Source organism: Dama dama, chromosome 20 (genome assembly GCF_033118175.1).
Source record: "Dama dama isolate Ldn47 chromosome 20, ASM3311817v1, whole genome shotgun sequence".
NCBI classification, from domain to species: domain Eukaryota; kingdom Metazoa; phylum Chordata; class Mammalia; order Artiodactyla; family Cervidae; genus Dama; species Dama dama.
Window position 1 is genome coordinate 46,985,609 of NC_083700.1, and position 13,366 is coordinate 46,998,974.

Consider the following 13,366-nt stretch of genomic DNA (forward strand, 5'->3'; position numbering starts at 1 on the left):
TAGTTTCCCTTGAGGGCAGAGTTTTGTTATGCAGAACAGAAGGCTCTGAGTGTATTTCAACATTGCTACTTTTCTCTTCCTCTTTCTAGAACAAGAGGGAATTTTTCCTCAGATATGAGCTCTTGGAACTGGAACTCATGAAAGTGCAGGGGCCTCCCTATGATAGGCCCTTTCGGAGTTTTAAGCCTGAAGCTAGTCCACTCTCAGCCTTCAGCAACTGATCCATTGTTCCTACCAATTATTGGCTCCAGCTCCTGGTAAGTTTTGCATGCGTGCATGTTAATTCGCTTTAGTCATGCCTGAATCTTTGCGACGCTATGGACTGTAACCCTCCATGCTCCTCTGTCCATGTGATTCTCCAGGCAAGAATAATGGAGTGGGTTGCCATATGCTCTTCCAGGGAATCTTCCCCACCCAGGGATTGAATCTGCATCTCTTATATTTCCTGTGGGCAGATTCTTTACCACTAGCATCACCTGGGAAGCCCATAAGCAGTGTTGTGAAAGTGAAAGTGAAGTCGCTCAGTCGTGTCCAACTCTTTGCAACCCCATGGACTGTAGCCCACCAGGCTCCTCCGTCCATGGATTCTCCAGGCAAGAGTACTGAAGTGGGTTGCCATGTCCTTCTCCAGGGGATCTTCCCGACCCAGGGATCGAATCCAGGTCTCCCGCACTGCAGGCAGACGCTTTAACCTCTGAGCCACCAGGGAAGCCCTAAGCAGCGCTGTATAAAGCCACTAATATTATACATGAGGACTAGTTACAAAAGATAGTTTTATCTTACCTAAATGCTTACAACTTTCTCACCATTGGTGGAGGAAAATAGTATGTAAAAATTCCTGATGGATTCAAAAGCAAGCAGGAATGGTAAAAAATAAAATGATGCAAAAAAAAGCAGAATAAATACAAAATAGAAGAACTAATTCAAAATATACTAGTGATCACAATAAATGTCAGTAGAGTAAATATACAAGTCAAAATAAGAATGTTTTCAAATTAGGATAAATAACAAAATCTCTCTCTATATATACTTTTTTCAAAACACAACCTTAAACATTTTAGATATATAATAATGAAAAATTAAAGGATAAATATTAGGCAAATGCTGAACAAAGTAATCTGGCATAGATATGTAAATATATCCACCTCTCTCTCTCTTTATTAGACAAAATTGAATTCAAAGTAAAAATATGTTTGGGAGATAAAGAATGTTAATGTTTAATAATAAGTAATATTCTTACAGAAAGAGAAAAATCTAAATTTATAAGCTCCCAATTCTGTAATATTTATATATATTTTAACGCATATATAGCAAAACTGACAGAATTTTAAAGAGAAATTCATACATGAACATTCATAATAGGAAGTTTTAAACTCTTATAATGTTTGATAGAGACAGCAGACAGAAACATTGAGGATTTGAACAACAAAATTAGCAAGTCTGACGTAATGAGAATATCTACAGCTCTGTAAAAGGGAGGGACAAATCTGAGTCCATATTAAATTTATTTCTTTTACCTTAACTTTTGTATTCTATTGCTTTACTACAAATTAATCACTAAAGGGATGTGGCTTATACAAAGTATACATACAAGCCCATCTCTAGGAACCCTGCCTCCCATGCCTGAACTAAAATACCTCTGTTCATCTCACAAGAAACATCCTGACCAGGCCCACATATGAATGGCTGTAGGAAAGAAGCAATTACATATCTCTTCCAGTGTCTGGGTAAAACCAAGAAATGTTTGCAATGACTTATTGCCTTTTTTATGTTACATCCCCATCTCCCCACTCTGTTCTATGAAAGAAACTAGCATACAAACTTCAGCAAGATGGTTCTTTGGGACACCAGTCTACCATCTTCTTGGTTTGCTGGGTTTCTGAATAAGGTTGTAATTTCTTGACCCAACAACTCATCTCTCCATTTATTGACCTGTTGTTTGCTGAGCAATACAAGCTTGGACTGAGTAGCAGCCCTATATGCCACAATTAGAGAGTGTACATTTTTCAAAACTATGCACAGAACATTAATAAGAAATTTCTGCATTCTACATAATTAAGCAGGCTCTTGAAAAAAAATCAAAGAATCATTGTCAAACAGGTGATCTTTTCTGTATAAAGTGTATTTACTTTAAAAACCATTAGAATGCTAATTTGGATGGAGGTTCATGGCATTGTACAGGAGACAGGAATCAAGACCATCCCCAAGAAAAAGAAATGCAAAAAAGCAAAATGGCTGTCTGAGGAGGCCTTACAAATAGCTGTGAAAAGAAGGGAAGTGAAAAGCAAAGGAGAAAAGGAAAGATATACCCATTTGAATGCAGAGTTCCAAAGAATAGCAAAAAGAGATAAGAAAGCCTTCCTCAGCGATCAGTGCAAAGAAATAGAGGAAAATAATAGAATGGGAAAAACTAGAGATCTCTTCAAGAAAATTAGAGATAGCAAGGGAACATTTCATGCAAAGATGGGCTCAATAAAAGACAGAAATGGTATGGACCTAAGACCTAAGAAGAGGTGGCAAGAATACACAGAAGAACTGTACAAAAAAGATCTTCACGACCCAGATAATCACAATGGTTTGATAACTCACCAGGAGCCAGACATCTTGGAATGTGGACTCAAGTGGGCCTTAGGAAGCATCACTGCAAAGAAAGCTAGTGGATGTGATGGAATTCCAGTTGAGCTATTTCAAATCCTGAAAGATGATGCTATGAAAGTGCTGCACTCAATATGCCAGCAAATTTGGGAAATGCAGCAGTGGCCACAGGACTGGAAAAGGTCCGTTTTCATTCCAATCCCTAAGAAAGGCAATCCGAAAGAATGCTCAAACTACCACAAAATTGTACTCATTTCACACGCTAGCAAAGTAATGCTCAAAATTCTCCAAGCCAGGCTTCAGCAATACATGAAATGTGAACTTCCAGATGTTCAAGCTGGTTTTAGAAAAGGCAGAGGAACCAGAGATCAATAGCCACTGGATCATTGAAAAAAGCAAGAGAGTTCCAGAAAAATACCTATTTCTGCTTTATTGGCTATGCCAAAGCCTTCGACTGTGTGGATCACAATAAACTGTGGAAAATTCTGAAACAGATAGGAGTTCCAGACCACCTGACCTACCTCTTGAGAAACCTGTATGCAGGTCAGGAAGCAACAATTAGAACTGGGCATGGAACAACAGACTGGTTCCAAGTAAGAAAAGGAGTAGGTCAAGGCTGTATATTGTCCCCCTGCTTATTTAACTTATATGCAGAGTACATCATGAGAAACGCTGGGCTGGATGAAGCACAAGCTGGAATCAAGATTGCTGGGAGAAATATCAGTAACCTCAGATATGAGATGACACCACCCTTATGGCAGAAAGTGAAGAAGAACTAAAGAGCCTCTTGATGAAAGTGAAAGAAGAGAGTGAAAAAGTTGGCTTAAAGCTCAACATTCAGAAAACTAGCATCATAGCATCCGGTCCCATCACTTCATGGCAAATAGATTGGGGAAACATTGGAAACAGTGGCTGACTTTATTTTTCTGGGCTCCAAAATCACTGCAGATGGTGATTGCAGCCATGAAATTAAAAGACACTTACTCCTTGGAAGGAAAGTTATGACCAACCTAGACAGCATATTAAAAAGCAGAGACATTACTTTGTCAACAAAGGTCCATCTTAGTCAAGGCTAGGGCTTTTCCAGTGGTCATGTATGAATGTAAGATTTGGACTATAAAGAAAGCTGAGTGCCGAAGAATTGATGCTTTTTAACTGTGGTGTTGGAGAAGACTCTTGAGAGTCCCTTGGACTGCAAAGAGACCCAACCAGTCCATCCTAAAGGAGATCAGTCCTGGGTGTTCATTGGAAGGACTGATGTTGAAGCTGAAACTCCAATACTTTGGCCACCCGATGTGAAGAGCTGACTCGTTTGAAAAGACCCTGATGCTGGGAAAGATTGAGGGTAGGAGGAGAAGGGGATGACAGAGGATGAGATGGTTGGATGGCATCACCGACTCAATGGTCATGAGTTTGGGTGGACTCCGGGAGATGATGATGGACAGGGAGGCCTGGCGTGCTGTGGTTCATGGGGTCACAAAGAGTCAGACACGATTGAGTGACTGAACTGAACTGAACTTGAAAAATATAATAAAAGACCCTTTCAAATAATTTTTGGTTCTAAACAGGAATAATGATGAACATTAGAAAATATTTAGAATTAAAAATTGATGAAAATATCTAAAAGTTAGGAGATGTAGGAAAAACATTACTTAAAATAATTTTAACACTCTTATTTGTTGTTGTTGTTCAGTTGTAAGTTGTGTCCAACTCTTTGTGACCCCATGAACTGAAGTACGCCAGGCTTCCCTGTCCTTCACCATCCCCTGGAATTTGCTCAGACTCATATCTATTGAGTCAGTGATGCCATTCAATGATCGCATGATTTGCTGCTCCTTTCTCCTCCTGCCTTCAACATTCTTATTATTTATAAAGTTTGAAAACTGATGACTTAACTATTCAACTCAAAGCAGTTAGAAAAAGAACAGTAGAATAAAATGAAAGGAAGTTGGAAGAATGAAATAATAAGAGGAGAAATTAATTGAATAGAAACAAAGATAAAATAGAGAGGATCCACAGAGCCAAACACTCATTTTTTGAAAAATCTAATAAAATAGACACCTTCTGGCAAGATTGAGCAAGAAAAAAAGAGAGAGAATCCATCAAAGAAACACATGAGCAGAGAAAAAGTCATAACCATGTAAACAGAAAGAGAAGATATTTTTAAAAAGATCTTATGTCATTAAGTTTGAAAACTTAAGACAAAATGTTCAATTTTCTAGAGAAATGTAACTAACCAATAGTGATTCAGGAGAATAAAATCCTGACTAATCTTCAGTGATCAAAGAAAATGAAACAATAGTTATTATCTAAGCCTCACCCTCTCCACCCCTACCAAAACTGGATATATGAGCCAGTGAAATAAAAAATTCCAATCAAAATCTTGTTTTTTTTAACCTACACAAAACTTGACAAGATGACTATAAAACATGTATATGGAAATCCCAAAAATGAAAATATCCACAATAATTTAGAAGAAGTACAATACAAGGAGATCTCCTTCCATATAAAAATACTTAGTATAAGCTATAAAGCTATAAACAATAATGGCAGTATGCGTTGTTCTGGGAAAGATATATGCACCAATGGAATTGAGCAGAGACTTGAAATAGATCAGTGTTTGAATGTAAAGCTTATATATGGCAGAGGAACCAATGCCTACCAGTGGAAGATAGGCTATTGATTAAATAGTATTCAGACATTTTATTATTAATATAGCAAAAAAAAAAAAAAAAAAAGGTCTCTAACAAAAGACCATAATTAACTTTGTGTGGATTACAGATCTAAATATAATGATAGCAACAGTTTAAAATGTATGGAGGAACTGTGAGACACTATCTTTATAATTTCAAAAGAGGAAGTTGGGAGGGCTATAGTAAACAAAGAGTCTTTGATTTTTTTAGTGGCTGAGTCCTTTCCAGGAAATAGGAGAAGTCTACTTTTTGTACCTGGCTAGGATCTTAAGTTAAGAGATCTCTCTTTTGGTCTCCCAACTCTATTGAATTGAAGTTTCTGTTCATTCATTTTTTATATATGATTTCTAACCTTGTTTAAAGTATGCTAAGCTAAGCTATGATATTTCTTACACTAGGTGTATTACATGCATTTCAATTTTGATATTGTCAGTGTATGATGCATGGGATGTAATCCCATCACAAAATAAGGTATATTTGTTAATCTTGTCACAGTGATTGGAGTAGTTGTTGTTTAGTCTAAGTTATGTTTGACTATTTTGTGATCCCAATGACTAAAGCCCGCTGATTTCCCAGGCAAGAATACTGGAGTTGGTTGCCATTTCCTTCTCCAGAAGATCTTGATGCAGGGATTGAATCCACATCTCTGACATTGTCAGGCAGGTTCTTTATCACCTAGCCACAAGGGAATCCAATCAGTGTTGAGGCCAGTGAAAGGAAACTGATGTACAACAGCTACTGTAAGAGGATTCTCGCTTCCCTGAGGATGAAGATAGGACATCTAGAACTGCTGCAAACTTTCTGCTGAAACTATCAGAACCTCGAACTCCCAGAGGGCTACCAGGGCAGAGCGCGGATGCAGCCATCAGAGGGCCAGAGCAGAGAGGATCTGAGAAAGAAGGTCCTTGGAGAGTTCATCTGAAGTGTGAGATGGAGACTTATTCTCACTTCTCAGTTTCTTAAGTCGGTAATACTCTTTGTTGTTTGAATAATTTTGAGTTTGGAGGCTTTTATTTTCACCTGTTACGGAAACATTTCTACAACAAATACTGCGTAGGTATTTTGACCTGAGAGACTGAAGAGGGAAAACTATCTTGACTATTATTCAAACATTCTTTGGTTTCAAGGAACAGAAAGATACAATTGCAGAATGAGAATTGTCAGACAGATCTGTAGAAATGGAACCAAACTACTAGGGAAAAAAAACCAAAAACAAAAACAAAAAAACCTTTTCACCTTACTCAATAGGACCTCCAGTTTCTGTCGGTCTCTGTTTCTTGCTTGCACGTAAACTCATCTCATGTCTCTTGACAGGCCTATTTCATCTTTAGTACTTAAATTCAATAGATTTAGTTGTATACTGTGATCCATCTTTCTCCAAACCCTCCTCTACAAACAACTTCTTCTCCAGTGTTCTCTTTCTTGTTGTTGAATCCACTGTCCATCTTGTTTACTAAGCAGAAAACTTAAAGTCATTTTTCTCACCTTTCCCTTATCTTTAAGTAACCGACATTCGATACATTATGAAGTCCTATGATTCCTGCCTCCAAAATAATTGTCAAGTTAATTTGTTTCTATGTCATTACTACCAGTACTTCAGTCCAACACTTATCATCTTGAGTCTTATCTGCTGCAATTGCTTCCTTTCCATTCTAATTTCCTATCTTTGTACTCTCCAATCCATTTTCCACATTGTTGCTGTTCTTCAGTTGCTCAGTCATATCCAACTCTGCAATTCCATGAACTGCAACATGCCAGGCTCCCCTGTCCTTTACTATCTGCTGGAGTTTGCTCAAACTCATGTCCATTGAGTTGATGTTGCTATCCAAACATCTCATCCTCAGTTGTCCCCTTCTCCTGCCCTCAGTCTTTCCCAACATCAGGGTCTTTTTCAGTGAGTCAGCTCTTCTCATCAGGTTGCCAAAGTATAGGAGCTTGAGCTTCAGCTTCAGTATCAGTCCTTCCAATGAATATTCAGGATTGACTTCATTTAGGATTGCCTGGTCTGATCTCTTTGCAGTCCAAGGGACTCTCAAGAGTCTTCTCCAGCACCACAGCCCAAAAGCATCAGTTCTTCAGTCCTCAGCCTTCTTTATGGTCCAACTCTCACTTCCATAGCTACTGGAAAAACCACAGCTTTGACTATATAGACCTTTGTTGGTAAAGTGATGTCTCTGCTTTTTAATATGCTGTATAAGTTTGTCATAGCTTTTCTTCCAAAGAGCAAGCATCTTTTAATTTTGTGGCTGCAGTCCAGTGATTTTGGAGCCCAAGAAAACAAAGTGTGTCACTGTTTCCATTTTTTCCCATCTCTTTGCCATGAAGAGATGGAACAAGATACCATGATCTTTGAATTTAAGCCAGCTTTCTCACTTTCCTTTCTCCTTCATATAGAGGCTCTTTGGTGCCTCTTCACTTTCTGCCATTAGGGTGATGGCATCTGCATCTGAATATCTGAAGTTATTGATATTTCTCCTGTCATTCTTCATTCCAGCTTGAGCTTCATCCAGCTCAGCAGTTTTCATGATGTACCCTGCATAGAAGCTAAATAAGCAGGGTGACAATATATAGTCTTGATGTACTCCTTGCCCAGTTTTGACCCATTCTGTTGTTCAAATTTCCAGTTTGTTGTGATCCACACAAAGTCTTTAGTGTAGTCAATGAAGCAGAGTAGATGTTTTTCTGGAATTCCCTTGCTTTTTCCATGATACAGAGGAAGTTGGCAATTTGATCTTTGGTACCTCTGCCTTTTCTAAATCCAACCTGTCATTTGGAAATTTTTGGTTCATGTACTGTTGAAGCTTGGCTTAAAGGACTTTGAGCATTGCTTTGCTATCTTGTGAAATTAGTGCAACTATGCAGTAGTTGGAACATTCTTTGGCATTGCCCTTCTTTAGGATTGGGGTGAAAACTGATATTTTCCAGTCTTGTGGCCACTGCTGAGTTTTCCAAATTTGCTGGCATATTGAGTGCAGCACTTTCACAGCATCATCTTTTAGAATTTGAAATAGCTCAGATGGAATTCCATCACCTCTACTAGTAGTTTTATTTGAGTAATGCTTCCGAAGGCCCACTTAGCTTCACACTCCAGCATGTCTGGCTCTAGGTGAGTGACCATACTATCATGGTTATCTGGGTCATTAAGACCTTTTTTTGTATAGTTCATCTGTGTATTCTTGCCACCTTTTCTCACTCTCTTTTGCTTGTTAGGTCCTTGCTATTTCTGTCCATTATTGTGCCCATCTTTGCATGAAATATTTCCTTGGTATCTATAATTTTCTTGAAAAGATCTCTAGTCTTCCCCATTCTATTGTTTCCTTCATTTCTTTGCATTGTTTACTTAGGAAGGCTTTCTTATCTCTCCTTGCCATTCTTTGGAACTTTGCATTCAGTTGGGTTTATCTTTCCCTTTCTCCTTTGCCTTTAGCTTCGCTTCTTTTCTCAGCTACTTGTAAGGCCTCCTCAGACAACCATTTTGCCTTCTTGCATTTCTTTTTCTTGCTGCAATTGCTACAGTGAGTTGGCTCTTAAAGACCCTTCCCTGTTTTCTGGATGAGATATGCCTGCAGTCTCATTCAACAGTATAAACATTGACTCTTGAAACCATCGTGTTCTGCAATGTTATTGGACCACATTTGGCCCAGCATGCTTGATAGAAAATGGCCCCGACTGTTGTTTCAGGATTCATGACTTCTTCCTCCAGCAGTACAGCTTGCTGCTTCATGTGGCACATCAAAGGAACATTATTATCTTTTGTCCAGCCACCAACAGGATGAAGGAGAAAGACAAGGATTCTGTAGGCCCTCTCTAGAAGTTGCTTTTGAGTACCCCACATTAAAAGAGCATGTCCATTGTACACTAGGTTTTGTAATTAAATACAAAGACAGCATCAGCATTCATGTCTTTAAACATCTGCTTTAGCTCAGTAAGGGTGGAATACTGATCAAGATCATTCATTCCAAAAAACTTGGTCAAAGACTTGAAGGTCTCCTTCTATCAGCCAATCTCCTTTCTCTAAAACAATCTTGATGTAGCGGTGGTCCTGAATGCTGTTCCTTCCTGTCTAACACAGTGCTCTTTTTTCCTCTGTTAAAAAAAAAAGCTCAGTATTGTAAAGAAGAGCCAAACAGTGACCCTTCTACATCAGAGGAAATGCTGTCCAGATGTCCAGCATTTATCTTCTTGAGTAGCTGTCAGAACTACAGGCACTGACAAATTAAAATGACACCCCCATCCAGAAGACAATCAAAATGAAAGCATTGCAAGTTCTGCTTCTCTCTCATAAAACCGTTCAATGGGCTGGGCCAACATTCTGCCAAAACCTATAGTCACTGCATATCCACTTTATTAATTTTTAAAGCTGTAATTTTTGTCCATATGTTTTTGCCAAATGAAGTTTATATTCTGGCACACACAGGATGTCACAGGTACAACACCCTGTTCCCAGAGAAGTTCCATAACTCTTACTGCACACAATCATTTCTATCATGTCTGTTTTTAGCATCAGTTCAGGGGCCTTTGGTTTTTTATATTCAGGACTGATTCCAATGAAGTCTTTAATTCTCTAGCCTGTGCTTTTTGTTAGAGTTCTTTAATAGCTCTGTTCATAAACATACAGGAAAGCATCAACAAATACTTCAGAAAAAAAAAAAAAAGGCAAACACACCCTCAGGAATTTGCCATGCAGTTTGGTGATCTTGAGTATTGTTGCTGTCGTTGTTCAGTTGCTAAGTTGTGTTTGACTCTTTGCTATCTTATGGACTGTAGTTCACCAGGTTCCCCTGTCTCACTATCTTCTGAAGTCCGCCCAAATCCATGTCCATTGAGTTGGTAATGCTATATAACCATCTAATCCGCTGCCACCCCCTTCTCCTTTTGCCTTCAATCTTTCCCAGCATCAGGGTCTTTTCCAGTGAGTCAGCTCTTGGCATCAGGTGGTCCAAGTATAGAGCTTCAGCTTCAGCATCAGTCCTTCTAGTGAATGTTGAAGGTTGATTTCCTTTAGGATTGGCTTACTTGATCTTCTTCTTGTCCAAGGGACTCTAGAGTCTTCTCTAGCACTACAATTGAAAAGTATCAATTCTTCAGCTCTCATCCTTCTGTATGGCCCAACTGTCATATTGGTACATGGCTACTGGAAAAACCATAGCTTTGAATATACAGATCTTTGTTGGCAAAGTGATGTCTCTACTTTTTAATATGCTGTCTAGGTTTGTCATAGCTTTCCTTCCAAGGAGCAAGTGTCTTTTAATTTCGTGACTGCAGTCACAATGTGCAGTGATTTTGGAGCCCAAGATCTCGAGAATAAGGTAATATAAAACATGTGATGCATACTAAGCCAGCACCTGTAAATAGCTTAGTAACTTCTGCAACTCATCAAACATTCTCATCTCTGTTCAAGACTAAAGCCAAGGTTTTTATTGAGACCTTGATGAATGTTGTCACCATCCAAAGTGTAGCATGATATCCTGGCAAGCCAAAACCTTACCCACTGTGGTCTTTCATGCTCCAGATAAACCTGTCAGTGAAACTCTGCAACCACAAAAGCCTCCTCTGGTTTCTACCACCTGGCCCTTGTTTCTGTCAACATAGTGAGCTTGATAGGTGTCTTTATTTGCCCTCTGCCTCTCCCAGTTCTGCATGTTATTGCTCAATATGGCTTTCTTATACAGGTTCCCAAGGTAGTAGAGGTTCTCCATGGCTGTAGAGAGTACAGGGTGCAAGGGTTCTCAGCCCCTAGACTGTAGAAGGAAGAGGGGAGGTCTGTGGGGGCAGGGCAGAGCCAGAAAGTATGCTCTGACTTCTGCACTTTGTGCTCTAGATTCTAGTTGTGTGATCTGTTGGCTGCACTTTTGATGTGGATGAGGGAAGCACGTGGGACATGGGACTTTTCTTTTCTTTTGATATCTTTGACTGATTTTGGTATCTGGGTAACACTGACCCAATAGAATGAGTTCCTTCTCCCTTTATTTTTTGGAAAAGTTTGTGAAGGGTTGCTATTAATTCCTGTTTAAGTCTTTGATAAAATTCACCTGTCAAGTTGTCTAATTCTGAGCTTTGCTTTGTGGGAAGTCTTTAAATTACTATTTCATTCTTTTTGTTATAGGTCTACTCAAATTTTCTATTTTTTTTCTTGAGTCAGTTTTGATAACTTGTATTTCTAGGAATTTTCCCCTCTAAACTGTCTAATTTGTTGGCATACAATTGTTTACAGTATTTCCATATGATATTTTTATTTTTGCAAGTTTGGTAACAGTACTACCTTTTAATTACTATCCCGAAAAGGTAATCATTATCATGCCTTGTATGGTAAATGCTTCCTTAAACTTGTATTCCTAAACACTATTATTTTAAGTGTCTTCTGAATTTCACACAAATGAAATCATATGGAATATGTTCTTGGCGTCTGTTGTTCAATTTTATGTTTGTAAATTTATCCTGGTACTTACAATTTGTTCATCTCATTGCTGTGTACTATTATATTGAATGAATACAGACACACCTTGTTTCACTGTATTACAGTTTTTAGATATTAACAGTCTGTGACAACCCTGTGTCTAGCAAGTCTATGGGTGTTGTTTTTCCAAAAGTATTTGCTCGCTTCATGTCTCTGTCACATTTTGGTAATGCTCACAATATTGCACATCCTCCACCAGCAAAAATATTCTCAACTTGCTGAAGGCTCATGATGGGTTTCATGTTTTAGCAATGAGTCATTTTTAAATTAAGGTTTATATATATATATATATTTTTTTTTTTAGACAAATGCTATCATATGCTTAATAGACTATGCATGTGTACATGCCAAGTTGCTTCAGTTGCGTCTGACTCTTTCCAACACTATGGACTGTAACCCACCAGGCTCCTCTCTCAGTGGGATTTCCCAGGCAAGAGCACTGGAGCAGGTTGCCATCCCCTTCTCCAGGGGAGCTTCCCAACCCAGGGATTGACCCACGTCTCTTACGTCTCCTGCATTGGCAAGTGGGTTCTTTACCACTATCACCACCTAGGAAGCCCCGTGTTTATACTATAGTCTATTAGGGCTTCCCAGGTGGTGCTATCGGTAAAGAACCCGCTTGCCAATGCAAGAGACATAAGAGACATGGGTTCAATCCTTGGAGAAGAGAATGGCAACCCACTCTAGTATTCTTGCCTGGGAAATCTCATGGGCACAAGAGCCTGGCAGGTGACAGTCTATGGGGTCTCAAAGAATCAGACACGACTGAGTACATATATACCTTACACATAAGATACTGTACATATCAAGTGATTTTGAGTCACTTAATAAGAAGTTGCACTTTGTATTAATCCCTTTAGTATTTCTTTTTCTCTCTTTTTTTTTTCACTACAATAAAAACAGTATTCCATTATTACCTGTCATATAGGTTCAACGCTATTACCTCTAGGAGGTCAAAGTGTGACATAGGAGATATGTCATAGGAAAAATAGATAAGAGGCATATAATTATTTACTAACAACCCACCCAAGAGCTATGGATGATACACAAAAGCTAAGATATACAAGTCACTAATATATATACTATGTATATACATACCATGTAGAAAACTCACTAGCTCTACTTTCTGTGTCAAGAAACGTATAATTTTCCCTACTATAAACTCAGTACATGAATTAGAGTATATGAGGGGAATTACCACACCTTTGATATTTCTATTTATCTCCATGATACATGTATGTGGTAATGTCCTTTGGCATTTTTATCAGGTGTTTGGATAAAGCTGGATTCAAATGAACAAATAAATCCAAATAAGTTATTTTAAATGTCACTGTTGTAAATATATATGCATACATGTGTATACATATATTATACTATATACATATATAGTCATACATATAGTCTCATATATATAATGCTACTCATACATTTTAAAATTGGTTGCTAAAATTTTTATGAAGTAGTATAAAATATCAACAAATAAAATATTAGTAAAATAAATGCAGACAATATCAAAATAAAATAATATTAGATATAAACAAATCTTAATTCCAAAGGCCATCTTCATATTCTCTCAAGATTCAGCAGCTTAATTTTAGTAGTTCTATATCTTATGAGCTCA

General features: G+C 38.2%; 1 pseudogene; it reads right to left on the bottom strand.

Annotated features, from left to right (window-relative positions):
• Positions 1–6,153: 6,153 nt before the first annotated feature.
• Positions 6,154–10,987, bottom strand: LOC133074528 (bifunctional 3'-phosphoadenosine 5'-phosphosulfate synthase 1-like; annotated as a pseudogene).
• Between the last annotated feature and the right edge of the window lie 2,379 nt (positions 10,988–13,366).